The sequence below is a fragment of the Ipomoea triloba genome, chromosome 10, assembly GCF_003576645.1.
Source record: "Ipomoea triloba cultivar NCNSP0323 chromosome 10, ASM357664v1".
Classification (NCBI taxonomy): domain Eukaryota; kingdom Viridiplantae; phylum Streptophyta; class Magnoliopsida; order Solanales; family Convolvulaceae; genus Ipomoea; species Ipomoea triloba.
In genome coordinates, this window is record NC_044925.1 from 17,214,635 (window position 1) to 17,223,091 (window position 8,457).

An 8,457-nucleotide genomic window follows, 5' to 3' on the forward strand; every position below is an offset into this window, starting at 1 on the left:
TAAAACGACAAACTCATCCCACCAATTAATTTTTTCCTTCTTAATAGAATCAACTTTTCCTTTCTTCAAATTCTGGGTAGAAGAAAATTGGTCTAGTAGACAACGTTTAGTTAAAGGACTAAATTGATTGTCTCCTTCATGTTGAATTTCTTTACCGTCAGTATTGGGACTGTTGACTTCATCCTCTTGCGATGCTTCTTGTAAGTGTAAGAAAATGGTAGCTAGTATGCTAACAATTTTAAATGGAAATGAAATAGATAAACAAAATGATGCTCTGGTTATATCATTACCATGTCTGAATCATCATATCATCTGCACATTCTTCAATCATTTTTGGTATAAGATCCCTTTCTTGATCAGGAATAAGTGATGAACAGTAAGTAGTAACAATGATATCATCACATAGAACCCTCATAACAGTAAAAGCAAAACCATATATGTGGTTGTTCTCTTTTTTAATCGAAACTTTGAACACCATTGCCTTGCCAATTAATGTTTCAAGTTCTGAAAGAACTTATCATTTTCCTATAAGTAGATTTGCTTTTTTTTATTAGACACTTAAAAGTAATACAATAAGGTTTTTAGTAGATAATGATAAAATAATAAAGCAAAAGCATTTTGTATTTCCCAATACCTCAGTATAATTTGCTATTAGTTCAGTTGCTGACATGCCAAGTAATTAAGAACACTCCATGTCCTACTTAAGGAAGGGAGCATCACTATGGCTATGTTTGGTTATCAGCTGATCCGCTGATTTTTAGCGGATTTGACCATTTTTAGCGGTTTGACTTAGTCAAACCGCTAAAGAAGATGTTTGGTTAATAGCTTTTTCAATTAGCGAATCGCCATTCAAACCGCCAAGTTTAAAACGCTAGGGAGAGCAGCGTTTAACACAACGATTCCTTTTTTTAATTTTCAAAGTTCTGATTTGCCCTTTCTCTCATCTAATCTCAATCGCTGTTCTCTCCATCGCAGATCTACTTCTCTCAGCTTCAAATCTACTCCCAGGCCAAAAATTGTTCACGGCTACTCTGCACACCTCTGTTTCCGAGAAGCTTTCCGGCAAGCTACGGTGGATCGTATCTTCGACCTAGGGTTTATGTGAGTTACGCATCCATTGTTTTCTGAGGTACGATTTCTGATTCTCTTTTTTCAAGTGTTCTCGTTTTGTTTCTACATGAATGTGACATTTTTGTGCTTTGAATCTTGAACTTTGTTGTATATTTACCGTGTTTTGAATGGATATTTGCTAGTGTATTCTTTTAATTTGTTGACATTTTTGTGCTTTGATTCTTGCGAGTTTGCTGATGTAATGTGTCTATATAAGCAGTAAGGTAGTGTGTAATGTGTTTTATTGTATGTATGCATTTGAGGTTTTTGTACTGCAGAGAAAGGGAACAGTGAATGTGTACAGTGAGGTAGTATGTTAGTATAGCAGAGATAGTATGTTAGTATAGCGGTAGTATGTTAGTATAGTATGTTAGTATAGCAAAGTGAGTCCTAATTGTGAATTGCAGAGGTAGTATGTTACTATGTTAGTATAGCAGCAATGTGGTAGTGTGAAATGTAGTGATTGTGTACTGCAGAGAAAGGGAGTTTTCAAACAAATTTATATATAAAAATTTTGAATTAGGACTAATAATAATGTAAAGACTAACATACACCCCCAACAACTTTTCATGTCCCCGAATTTTTCTTTGCTTGCACAATGATTGAAGATCCTCAAAAAAGATCTATTTTTTTTGGATTGCCGGATGATGAGAGTAAGCTTGGATACATTAAGTATTTGCATGACCATGAGAAGCATCCAAAAAGCTAAACTTATTTAGCTTTTGATCATGATGGGTGGTGGTGTTTTTTGTGTAGAAAGTTTATGAACTTTTAACTTTCTAACTATGTTATGCTACTAATTTTTGCCATCAAACTTATGTAGATGTTCATGATGGGTGGTGTAATTTTTTGTATAGAAAGTTTATAAACATTTAACTTTCTAACTATATTATGCTACCTTTTTGCCATCAAACTTATGAAGATGTTCATGATGGATTGTGTAGCTTTTTTTGTAAAAAATGTTTATGAATACTTAACTTTCAAACTATGTTATGCTATTATTATTTTTTGCTATCAAATTTATGAAATTGTATTATTATGTTTATAAGTTTTATAGAGCAAGTTTTATTTGTTTCTATGCAGGTATGGATAATAATGATATGCAACTTAGACAACTTCTCCTATATAATCAACAATATCTCCATTATCAAGAGTATTTGAAAAATGACGATGAATTTTGGGATTTGATAACATGTGCAACTGGTTATATGTGTTTCTATTATTTGAATCATATATACAAAGAACCATGTATGACTTCTTATTTAACAGGAGAAATATGGATGGATGAATTATTAAATGGTCATGAAAAGCGGTGTTTTAACACCTTTAGAATGAGTCAAAATGTATTTCGTCAACTGTGTGTTGTTTTAGAAAACAAGTATGGTTTGAGGTCTTCAAGGATGTCGCTATTGGAGAAAGTGGGTTTGTTTGTATATGTACTTAGTAAGGGTGCTCCTAATAGGGATACTCAAGAGCGTTTTCAACATTCCGGTGAAACTGTGAGTAGAATTTTTAAAGAAGTTCTGAATATTATGGATGGATTTTCAAGAGATATACTTGCACCAAAAGATTCTGAGTTCAAGGAAATTCCACCACAAATTATCAATGATAGTAGATATATGCCACATTTTAAGGTATTTGAGTATGCTGCTTACTCCATTTTGGTATTATTATTATTATTATTATTATTATTATTATTATTATTATTATTTTAATAGGATTGACTAAATATGATATTTATTGTATTATATTAGGATTGCATTGGAGCTATAGATGGTACACATATTGCAATAACTGTACCTGAGGAGGATCAAATGCGTTATAGAGGAAGGAAAGGATACCAACTACAAATGTCTTAGCAGCATGTAACTTTGATTTGCTATTCACGTATGTTTTGACAGGATGGGAGGGATCGGCTCATGATTCTCGCATTTTCCTTGACACGATCAACGATTCAAGTCTCAATTTTCCAAAGCCCCCACCAGGTAATTTTATATGATAGGATTATGTACTCACTATTATATATATATATATATATATATATCACTATTTGTTGGTCCCGAATGGGTGGTGAAAAGTCTAGAGGGGGGGTGAATAGACTTTTCTAGCAAATTAAAAATTAATAACACTTTAACTAAAATAATTTCAAGTGAATAAATTCAACTTGAAATGCACAGCGGAATAATGTACGTAAAGTGCTATAATTAAAACTCAGTGATAGAGAGGAGATATATCACATGCAATACGATAGAAATACTTGGAATAGCTCAAATATGATATACAATAAATTTGGCTTGCATGCGGACGTAAGAGATAACAGAAATTGGTAAACCCAGATAAGAGGGAATAGTGATGAATAGTGCCTGGGTCTTGAAAATATTATGAATGCAGGAAATTAGCAAAACCAAATAAGCAAGTTGTAGAGATTAGGAATATTAAATGGGTTTCACAAACATGAATCTTGCAAATCAGTGTGTGTACGTGCAAGCAGATATTATGTGTACAGAGCAAAACATATATGGGCAGTAAGTAAATGAGAGAGAGATTTTTTAAGTGGTTCGGCCAAACCCAGCCTACGTCCACTCTACTCCTTTCACTATCTTCAATCACCCAGATACAATAGTGAACACCAAGTGCCAACCCAGCACTTCTATCTACACCCAGTAGAGATTTGAGTATCTCGCACAAAGTTATACTCTTACACCAACGAGTGTCTCGCACAAAGCTACACTCCCTAGGGTTTTCACAAGCTCCTCTTGTTACTCAGCCCTCTATCTACACTCAGTAGAAATTTTGATACAAGGTAGTAAAAGAAAATATTTTTCTCCAACTCTCAGGAACTAAAAATATGGATTTTTGGTTTTTCGGATTTTTCTTGCTTTGCTATTCTCAGATGTATCACACTGCTTTTCTTGCCTTTCACTTGTATATCTCCGTTTCTCTTCTTGCTCAAGTGTCTCGTATTTATAGCTGATGAAAGAATTAATCCGTTGGAAAAGATTAATTCTTTATTGTTGATGTGCTTATTGCAGTCTCCGTATTTCTTCCGCTTCCTGATATTCCTCCTGATCCTCCTTTCCCTCCTGAAATTGCTCCTTCTTCTTTTCCTTATATTCCTCTTGAAATTGCTCCTCTTCTCTTCTGGCCTTAATTCCGTTGGAGAGTTGAGTTGATATATTCCACAATGTAGTCAGATTACTTTGAGTTGAGTTGATATATTTATTCCACAATTCATATTATTTTGTAGTGTAGTGTTTGTAGACATATTCCATTTTGTAGTGTAGTGTTCAATCTCTAGATATTCTTCATCTGTTTGGAATGTAGTAAATAGACCTCTTCTCCTTATTTTCGTATCTCCGTACCTCCACCACAGCTCAAAACCATTTTGAGCAAATCAGTCAAATATATCCGTACCTCCACCACAGCTCAAAACCATTTTGAGCAAATCAGNGCATTTTCCTTGACACGATCAACGATTCAAGTCTCAATTTTCCAAAGCCCCCACCAGGTAATTTTATATGATAGGATTATGTACTCACTATTATATATATATATATATATATATATCACTATTTGTTGGTCCCGAATGGGTGGTGAAAAGTCTAGAGGGGGGGGTGAATAGACTTTTCTAGCAAATTAAAAATTAATAACACTTTAACTAAAATAATTTCAAGTGAATAAATTCAACTTGAAATGCACAGCGGAATAATGTACGTAAAGTGCTATAATTAAAACTCAGTGATAGAGAGGAGATATATCACATGCAATACGATAGAAATACTTGGAATAGCTCAAATATGATATACAATAAATTTGGCTTGCATGCGGACGTAAGAGATAACAGAAATTGGTAAACCCAGATAAGAGGGAATAGTGATGAATAGTGCCTGGGTCTTGAAAATATTATGAATGCAGGAAATTAGCAAAACCAAATAAGCAAGTTGTAGAGATTAGGAATATTAAATGGGTTTCACAAACATGAATCTTGCAAATCAGTGTGTGTACGTGCAAGCAGATATTATGTGTACAGAGCAAAACATATATGGGCAGTAAGTAAATGAGAGAGAGATTTTTTAAGTGGTTCGGCCAAACCCAGCCTACGTCCACTCTACTCCTTTCACTATCTTCAATCACCCAGATACAATAGTGAACACCAAGTGCCAACCCAGCACTTCTATCTACACCCAGTAGAGATTTGAGTATCTCGCACAAAGTTATACTCTTACACCAACGAGTGTCTCGCACAAAGCTACACTCCCTAGGGTTTTCACAAGCTCCTCTTGTTACTCAGCCCTCTATCTACACTCAGTAGAAATTTTGATACAAGGTAGTAAAAGAAAATATTTTTCTCCAACTCTCAGGAACTAAAAATATGGATTTTTGGTTTTTCGGATTTTTCTTGCTTTGCTATTCTCAGATGTATCACACTGCTTTTCTTGCCTTTCACTTGTATATCTCCGTTTCTCTTCTTGCTCAAGTGTCTCGTATTTATAGCTGATGAAAGAATTAATCCGTTGGAAAAGATTAATTCTTTATTGTTGATGTGCTTATTGCAGTCTCCGTATTTCTTCCGCTTCCTGATATTCCTCCTGATCCTCCTTTCCCTCCTGAAATTGCTCCTTCTTCTTTTCCTTATATTCCTCTTGAAATTGCTCCTCTTCTCTTCTGGCCTTAATTCCGTTGGAGAGTTGAGTTGATATATTCCACAATGTAGTCAGATTACTTTGAGTTGAGTTGATATATTTATTCCACAATTCATATTATTTTGTAGTGTAGTGTTTGTAGACATATTCCATTTTGTAGTGTAGTGTTCAATCTCTAGATATTCTTCATCTGTTTGGAATGTAGTAAATAGACCTCTTCTCCTTATTTTCGTATCTCCGTACCTCCACCACAGCTCAAAACCATTTTGAGCAAATCAGTCAAATATATCCGTACCTCCACCACAGCTCAAAACCATTTTGAGCAAATCAGTCAAATATATCCGTTGAAGTGGGATAATTTGAACAAATCAGATTTATACACCTTTGTCTTTTTGTGTTTGTATGACTTCCTTGTAATATTCTTCTTTTGTCCTTAGTGTTTGTATTATTTCCTTGTAATATTCCTTCATGAATTTTCGCATCTTCCATGTGCATTTTTGCAGTCTTCAATGTGCATTTTCATCTGAATTAATTTTTCTCAAAATAAATTCTCCATTTTGAGCAAATCAGTCAAATATATCCGTTGAAGTGGGATAATTTGAACAAATCAGATTTATACACCTTTGTCTTTTTGTGTTTGTATGACTTCCTTGTAATATTCTTCTTTTGTCCTTAGTGTTTGTATTATTTCCTTGTAATATTCCTTCATGAATTTTCGCATCTTCCATGTGCATTTTTGCTGTCTTCAATGTGCATTTTCATCTGAATTAATTTTTCTCAAAATAAATTCTCTTGGGATTCGAACGTAGCACCACTTAGATTATTTGCCAAGTTCAACTCCAATGCTCCGCTCAATCTTTTGTTTATTATGCCTCTAAATAATATATAAGTAGTAATATTTTGAGAAGTTCTGATTTCCTAAAATTTCGTGGCTTAGGGGATTCAAACAAGAGACCCTTAACCGTCTTTACAAGTCTTCTATCATCTCTACTGCTTCAACCATTTGTTACTCCTTGTGCTCCAATTAAATTTAACCTCCATCGGATTCGAACCAAGTTCCTTCCTTCTCCAAGAATTCTTCCAAGTTGACTTTTGACTCTTTAGGTACATTAGCTTACGAAAATTTTGGGTTTCTAATTTTTCAAACTAAATTACATTTCTTGGCTCATCAAAATCTTATTACAAATATTCCTAACACTATTGTATTCATTTAGGCAAATATTATTTGGTCGACAAAGGCTACCCAGAAAGAGAAGGGTATTTGACACCTTACCCCAAGACAAGGTACCATCAATCGGAGTTTCGTGGGGCAAATCCAAGGGGATCTAGAGAAGTATTTAATCGAGCTCATTCATCGTTAAGAAGTTGTATTGAAAGGGCTTTTGGTGTTCTTAAAGCTTGATGGAAGATATTACAAAAAATGCCAAGATATTCATTAATAGATCAGAATAGGATAATTTGTTCATGTTTTGCACTACACAACTATATTAGAAGAAGTACGATTGAAGACCCAGCTTTTAGAGTTATTGACGAAGACCCTGAATTCATACCTCCAGATATTTTTCAAGATGTTGAAGTTAATTTTGCTCAAGGTGAAGAAGAAATGAGAACTCAAGAGATGGCAAGTATTCGCAATGACATTGCTTCAAGTTTGATGGCAGCTAGACGTTCTTGTTAGACTTATTTTATATCATAATTATTTATTATGATATAGACTTGTTTTTCAATTAGAAATGTATTGTTCATTTGAATTCATGTTTTTTACTATATTGTTATTTATTCACTTTTTCAAATATTAATATTGCTATATAGTTTCTAAATGGTTATAATTATTATAAAATTATTACCCATAACAATTTAAAAAGAAAACAATACACTAATGCCCTTATATGTCATTTTACATGTTAACCGCTAATTTAAACAGCTAATTTTACCAAACATACATGTTAACCGCTAATTTAAACAGCTAATTTTACCAAACATCTTTTTTACAACCTAATTTAAACAGCTAATTTTACCAAACATCTTTTTTACAACCCGCTAACATAATCTGCTGGTCAAACCTGCTAATACAATCCGCTATTTGATAACCACTAACACAATCCGCTACAGCTAACTGTCAACCGCTGATAACCAAACAAGCCCTATGTGCATCAACCACCCTAACAACCAACTTGTACTTAACTACACCCTTATGCCACTTGCGTTTACACTTCTCACAAAAAAGCAGGCCCTTATCATCTACCTTAGGCCATAATAGCTTTTTAAAGAGTTTTTTCAAATAAAAAAACTTGATGTTGGTTTTTATATTAATGGCAAACATGATTTTTTTGAGTTTTTTTTTGTTGCAAATTATAGTTTTTTTGTGAGTCCAGCAAGAGAGAAAAATGAAAGCAAAGATACGATATTATTGAGCGTTTGGTGCACATCCCGAGCCCGAACGCGTCCGACTAGGCGCGTTAATATGTAATTATTTATTTATTTTTATATAAAAAATTATTTTTGCTTCTTTTTTTTCCCTATTCCCTCTTCTTTAATTTCTATTTCCTAGGTCTGTTACAAAAACCAATAAAAAATCAAAGGAAAAAGTGTCAAATAGGCCATTGAACTTTTATACATTGTGCAATTGAACCATCGAACAAAAATAGTGTGCAATTGGACCATTAAAAACTCAGAAATTGTGCAAATAGCATTTTTTACAGGT